We start from the raw sequence: 7,024 nt of genomic DNA on the forward strand, positions 1-7,024 counted from the left end.
AACTCCCTTTAGCGGCAAAATCCAAGAGTTGTCTATGGGACATGGTTAGCCCAACATAAAAATTGCGAAGTAAAATCTTGAAATCTCCCTCTATAGTGCAATTATGATAGGACTCTATCATCTTGTACCAAGTATCTTTTAAGTTTTCCCCTTGTCTTTGTTTGAAGTGAAGAACTTCAAAATCGGGAGACAAAGGAAGAGATGAAGGGCTCGCCATGAAGATGAAACAAACGATCTAACACATGGACACACAAGAGGGAAGCAAAAAGAGGCGAACGGAAAAATGGGCGAATAAAACGGCAAAGGTGTAGTGGGGGAGAGGAAAACAAGAGGCAAATGGCAAATAATGTAATGCGAGGGAGAAGAGTTTGTGATGGGTACTTGGTATGTCGTGACTTGAGCATAGATCTCCCCAACAACGGCGCCAGAAATCCTTCTGCCTACCTCTTGAGCATGTGTTTGTTTTCCCTTGAAGAGGAAAGGGTGATGCAGCAAAGTAGCGTAAGTATTTCCCTTAGTTTTTGAGAACCAAGGTATCAATCCAGTAGGAGACTACACACAAGTCGCCTAGTACATGCACAAACAATTAAGAACCTTGCAACCAACGCGATAAAGGGGTTGTCAATCCCTTCACGGCCACTTGCAAAAGTGAGATCTCATAAAGATAATTAGATAAATATTTTTGGTATTTTTGTTGTATAGATTGAAAAGTAAAGATTGCAAAATAAAATAAATAGTAAACTAGAATTGTAGATCGGAAACTTATATGATATAAAATAGACCCGTGGGCCATAGGTTTCACTAGTGGCTCCTCTCATGATAGCATGTATTACGCTGGGTGAAGAAATTACTGCCGAGCAATTGATAGAAAAGCGCATAGTTATGAGAATATCTAGGCAATGATTATGAAATATAGGCATCACGTCCGTGTTAAGTAGACCGAAACAATTCTGCATCTACTACTATTACTCCACACATCGACCGCTATCCAGCATGCATCTAGAGTATTAAGTTCATAAGAGCAAAGTAATGCTTTAGGCAAGATGACATGATGTAGAGGGATAAAATCAAGCAATATGATATAAACCCCATCTTTTTATCCTCTGTGGCAACAATACAATTTGTGCCTTGCTGACCCTACTGTCACTGGGAAAGGACACCGCAAGATTGAACCCAAAGCTAAGCACTTCTCCCATTTCAAGAATGATCAATCTAGTAGGCCAAACTAAACCGATAATTCAAAGAGACTTGCAAAGATATCAAATCATGCATATAAGAATTCAGAGAAGAACCAAATATTGTTCATAGATAAACTTGATCATAAATTCACAATTCATCAGATCTCGGCAAACACACCGCAAAAGAATATTACATAGAATAGATCTCCAAGAACATCGAGGAGAACTTTGTGTTGAGAACCAAAGAGAGAGAAGAAGCCATCTAGATAATAACTATGGACCCGAAGGTCTGTGGTAAACTACTCACACATCATCGGAGAGGCTATGGTGTTGATGTAGAAGCCCTCCGTGATCAAATCCCCCTCTGGCAGATCACCGGAAAAGGCTCCAGATGGGATCTCACGGGTACCGAAGGTTGCGGTGGTGGAAAAGTGGTTTCGTGGCTCCCTTGGATGTTTTTAGGGTATAAGAGTATATATAGGCGAAAGAAGTACTTCAGTGGAGCTATGAGGGGCCCACGAGGGTGGGGGTGTGCCTACCCCGTTGGGCGCGCCCTCCTACCTCGTGGCCACCTTGTTGCGTCTCTGACTTCCACTCCAAGTATCCTGGATTGCGTTTGTTCCAAGAAAGATCCTCGCGAAGGTTTCGTTCCATTTGGATTCCGTTTGATATTCCTTTTCTGCGAAACACTGAAATATGCAAAAAAACCAGAAACTGGCACTAGGCCTCCGGTTCATAGGTTAGTCCCAAAAATAATATAAAAGAGCATATTAAAGCCCATTAAACATCGAAAACAGATAATATAATAGCATGGAACAATAAGAAATTATAGATATGTTGGAGACGTATCAGGCATTGACATGGTTTATGCTATGTGATGATATTGGATCATGGAACTACAACCGATTGAAATTGGAATTTCATCAGAAGTTTTATCCTATGCATCTAGTTCATCGTGATCGTAATTATATATATATATATATATATATATATATATATATATATATATAATTTTTGGCCTCACGAAGGAGAAAGTATCGCTCAAGCTTGGGAGAGGCTTAAGTCAATGTTATATTCATGCCCCAATCATGAGCTCTCAAGAGAAATTATTATTCAAATTTTTTATGCTCTGCTTTCTCTCAATAATCGCTCCATGCTCGATACTTCTTGTACTGGTTCTTTTATGATGAAGACTATTGAATTCATATGGGATTTATTGGAAAGAATTAGACGCAACTCTGAAGATTGGGAACTCGACGAAGGTAAGGAGTTAGGTATAACACCTAAGTTTGATTGTGTTAAATCTTTTATGGATACCGATGCTTTTCGTGAATTTAGCACTAAATATGGACTTGACTTTGAGATAGTAGTGAATCATTTGCTACTCATGTTGATCTCCCTAAGGAGAAGTGGTTTAAATATCATCCTCCATTGAATTAAATGTAGTCGAACCTATTAAAGTTGAAGAAAAGACTATCACTTATAATGTTGATCCTATTGTTGCTATCGCTTATATTGAGAAACCACCTTCCCCTGTTAGAATAAAGGATCATGCTAAAGCTTCAAATGTGGCTCATAAGAGTAATGCTAGAACACCTACACCCTCTGAGCAAATTAAAGTTGAACCTAGTATTGCTATGGTTAAGGATCTCTTGGTCGATAATATTGATGGGCATGTTATTTACTTCTATGATGAAGCTGGTAGAATTGCTAGACCCGATACTAAAAATAAACATAGAGCTGTTGTTGGCATGCCTGTTGTTTCTGTTAAAATAGGAGATCACTGTTATCATGGCTTATGTGATATGGGTGCTAGTGTCAGTGCAATACCTTATACTTTATATAAAGAAACTATGCACGATATTGCACCTGCTGAGATAGAAGATATTGATGTTACTACTAAGCTTGCCAATAGAGATACTATTTCACCAGTTGGGATTGTTAGAGATGTTGAAGTATTGTGTGGGAAAATTAAATATCCTACTGATTTTCTTGTTCTTGCTTCCCCACAAGATGACTTTTGTCCCATTATATTTGGTAGACCCCTCTTGAATACTGTTAATGCTAAGATAGACTGCGAAAAGGATATTGTTACTGTTGGTTTAGGGGATATGTCTCATGATTTCAATTTAGCTAAATTTCGTAGACAACCCCATGATAAAGAATTGCCTAGTAAAGATGAAATTATTGGTCTTGCTTCTATTGTCGTGCCTCCTAATGATCCTTTAGAACAATATTTTCTAGACTATAAAATGATATGTTTATGAATGAAAGAAGGGAAATAGATGAAGTATTCTTTAAACAGGGACCTATTTTGAAACACAACTTGCCTATTGAAATTCTAGGGGATCCTCCTCCACCCAAGGGTGATCCCATGTTTGAGCTTAAACCATTACCTGATACTCTTAAATATGCTTATCTTGGTGAAAAGAAGATATATCCTGTTACTATTAGTGCTAACCTTTCAGAGCAGGAAGAAGAGACATTATTGGAAACTCTAAAGAAGCACCGTGCTGCTATTGGATATACTCTTGATGATCTTAAGGGCATTATTCCCACTCTATGCCAGCACAAAATAAAATTGGAGAAAGACGCTAAACCAGTTGTTGATCACTAACGATGGTTAAATCCTAAGATGAAAGAAGTGGTAATAAATGAAATACTAAAGCTTCTGGAGGCAGGTATAATTTATCCTGTTGCTGATAGTCAGTGGGTAAGTCCTGTCCATTGTGTCCCTAAGAAGTAAGAAGGGAGGTATTATTGTTGTTCCTAATGATAAAGACGAATTGATCCCACAAAGAATTGTTACAGGTTATATAATGGTAATTGATTTCTGCAAATTAAATAAAGCTACTAGAAAGGATCATTACCCTTTACCTTTTATTGATCAAATGCTAGAAAGATTTTCCAAACATACACATTTTTGCTTTCTAGATGGTTATTCTAGTTTCTCTCAAATACCTATGTCAAAAGAGGATTAGGAAAAGACCACTTTTACTTGCCCTTTCGGTACCTTTGCTTACAGATGTATGCCTTTTGGTTTATGTAATGCACCTGCTACCTTTCAAAGATGTATGACTGCTATATTTTCTGACTTTTGTGAAAAGATTGTTGAGGTTTTCATGGATGACTTCTCTGTGTATGGGACTTCTTTTGATGATTGCTTAAGAAACCTTGATCGAGTTTTGCAGAGATGTGAAGAAACTAATCTTGTCTTGAATTGGGAGAAGTGCCACTTTATGGTTAATGAAGGTATTTTCCTGGGGCATAAAATTTCTGAAAGAGGTACTGAAGTTGATAAAGCTAAAGTTGATGCTATTGAAAAGATGTCCTGTCCTAAGAACATTAAAGGTATAAGAAGTTTCTTTGGTCATGCCGGTTTTTATAGGAGGTTCATTAAAGACTTCTCAAAATTTTTTAGGCCTCTTACTAATCTCTTACAAAAAGATGTTCCTTTTGTCTTTGATGATGATTGTGTAGAAGCATTTGAAATACTTAAGAAAGCCTTGATTTCTGCACCTATTGTTCAGCCACCTGATTGGAATTTACCCCTTGAAATTATGTGTGATGCTAGTGAATATGTTGTATGTGCTGTTCTTGGACAAAGAGTTGATAGAAATTAAATGTTATCCGATATGCTAGTAAAAATCTAGACAGTGCCCAGAGAAATTATGCTACTACTGAAAAACAATTAGCAGTTGTATTTGCTTGTGATAAGTTCAGACCTTATATCGTTGATTCTAAAGTAACTGTTCACACTGATCATGCCGCTATTAAATACCTTATGGAAAAGAAAGATGCTAAACCTAGACTTATTAGATGGGTTCTCTTGCTACAAGAATTTGAATTGCATATTATGTATAGGAAGGGAGCTGAGAACCCCGTTGCAGACAACTTGTCTAGGTTAGATAATGTTCTTGATGACCCACTCCCTATTGATGATAGTTTTCATGATGAACAATTAGCTATCATAAATGCTTCTCGTACTGCTCCATGGTATGCTGATTATGCTAATTACATTGTTGCTAAATTTATACCACCTAGTTTCACATACCAGCAAAAGAAAAAGTTTTTCTATGATTTGAGACATTACTTCTGGGATGACCCACACCTTTATAAAGAAGGGGTAGATGGTGTTATTAGACGTTGTGTACCTGAGCATGAACATGAACATATCCTACGCAAGTGTCACTCCAAGGCTTATGGAGGACACCATGCTGGAGATAGAATTGTACATAAGGTATGCAATCCGGTTTTTATTGGCCTGCTCTTTTCAAAGATGCTCGTAAGTTTGTCTTGTCTTCTGATGAATGTCAAAGAATTGGTAATATTAGTAGACGCCAAGAAATGCCTCTGAACTATTCACTTGTTATGGAACCATGATGTTTGGGGCTTTGATTATATGGGACCGTTTCCTTCCTCTAATGGGTATACACATATTTTAGTTGTTGTTGATTCCGTTACTAAGTGGGTAGAAGCTATTCCAACTAGTAGTTCTGATCATAACACCTCTATTAAGATGCTTAAATAAGTTATTTTTCCGAGGTTTGGAGTCCCTAGATACTTAATGACTGATGGTGGTTCACATTTTATTCATGGTGCTTTTCATAAAATGCTTGCTAAGTATGATGTTAATCATATAATTGCATCTCCATACCACGCACAGTCTAGTGGTCAAGTAGAACTGAGTAATAGAGAGATTAAATTAATTTTGCAAAAGACTATTAATAGATCTAGAAAGAATTGGTCCAAGAAACTTGATGATGCATTATGGGCCTATAGGACTGCATATAAAAATACTATGGGTATGTCTCCGTATAAAATGGTTTATGGAAAAGCATGTCACTTACCTCTCAAACTAGAACATAAGGCATATTGGGCCATTAAAGAGCTCAATTGTGATTTCAAACTTGCTGGTGAGAAGAGATTATTTGACATTAGCTCACTTGATGAGTGGAGAACCCAGGCCTATGAGAATGCCAAACTGTTTAAAGAAAAAGTTAAAAGATGGCATGACAAAAGGATACAAAATCATGTGTTTAATGTAGGTGATTATGTTTTGTTATACAACTCTCATTTAAGATTTTTTGTAGAAAACTTCTCTCTAAATGGGAAGGCCCTTACGTTATCGAGGAGGTCTATCATTCCGGTGCTATAAAAATCAACAACTTCGAAGGCACAAATCCGAAGGTGGTGAACGGTCAAAGAATCAAACATTATATCTCGGGCAATCCCATAAATGTTGAAACCAATGTTATTGACACCGTAACCCAGGATGAGTACATAAGGGACACTTTCCAGAACGTTTCAGACTCCGAAAAGGAATAGGTATGTGGTACGGTAAGTAAGCCGACTCCAAAATAGTTCTAACAACATTTTTTCTCCGTTTTGGAATACTTAAGAAAATAGGAAAACAAGAAGTAGTCCGGAAAGGACACGAGGCATCCACGAGGGTGGAGGGCGCGCCCTACCCCCCTGGGTGTGCCCCCTGCCTCATGGGCACCTCGTGTGTCCTCCGGACTCCGTTTTCTTGCATGATATTTCTTTTGGTCGGTAAAAAATCATTATATAATCTCCCGAAGGTTTTGACCACCGTACCACGACAAAATCCTCTGTTTTTGTTTTGAGTTGTTTCTGCCGCAGATTAGATCAAGATGTCTTCTCAAGAGTCAGTCGGGGACAGCCGAGTATCTCACCCGACACCGTGGCCAAAAGCAAACAGCGATGCCAATCACTTTGGGCCATCAACTAAGGAAGAGATGGAGGCCGACGTGAAAAGGGTAGATGCCATGGAGGAAGATCAAGAAGTTACCTCTCATCTCCAAGCCAGATTTATGATGGAGGAA

This window comes from Triticum dicoccoides, chromosome 5A, assembly GCF_002162155.2.
Source record: "Triticum dicoccoides isolate Atlit2015 ecotype Zavitan chromosome 5A, WEW_v2.0, whole genome shotgun sequence".
Lineage (NCBI taxonomy): Eukaryota > Viridiplantae > Streptophyta > Magnoliopsida > Poales > Poaceae > Triticum > Triticum dicoccoides.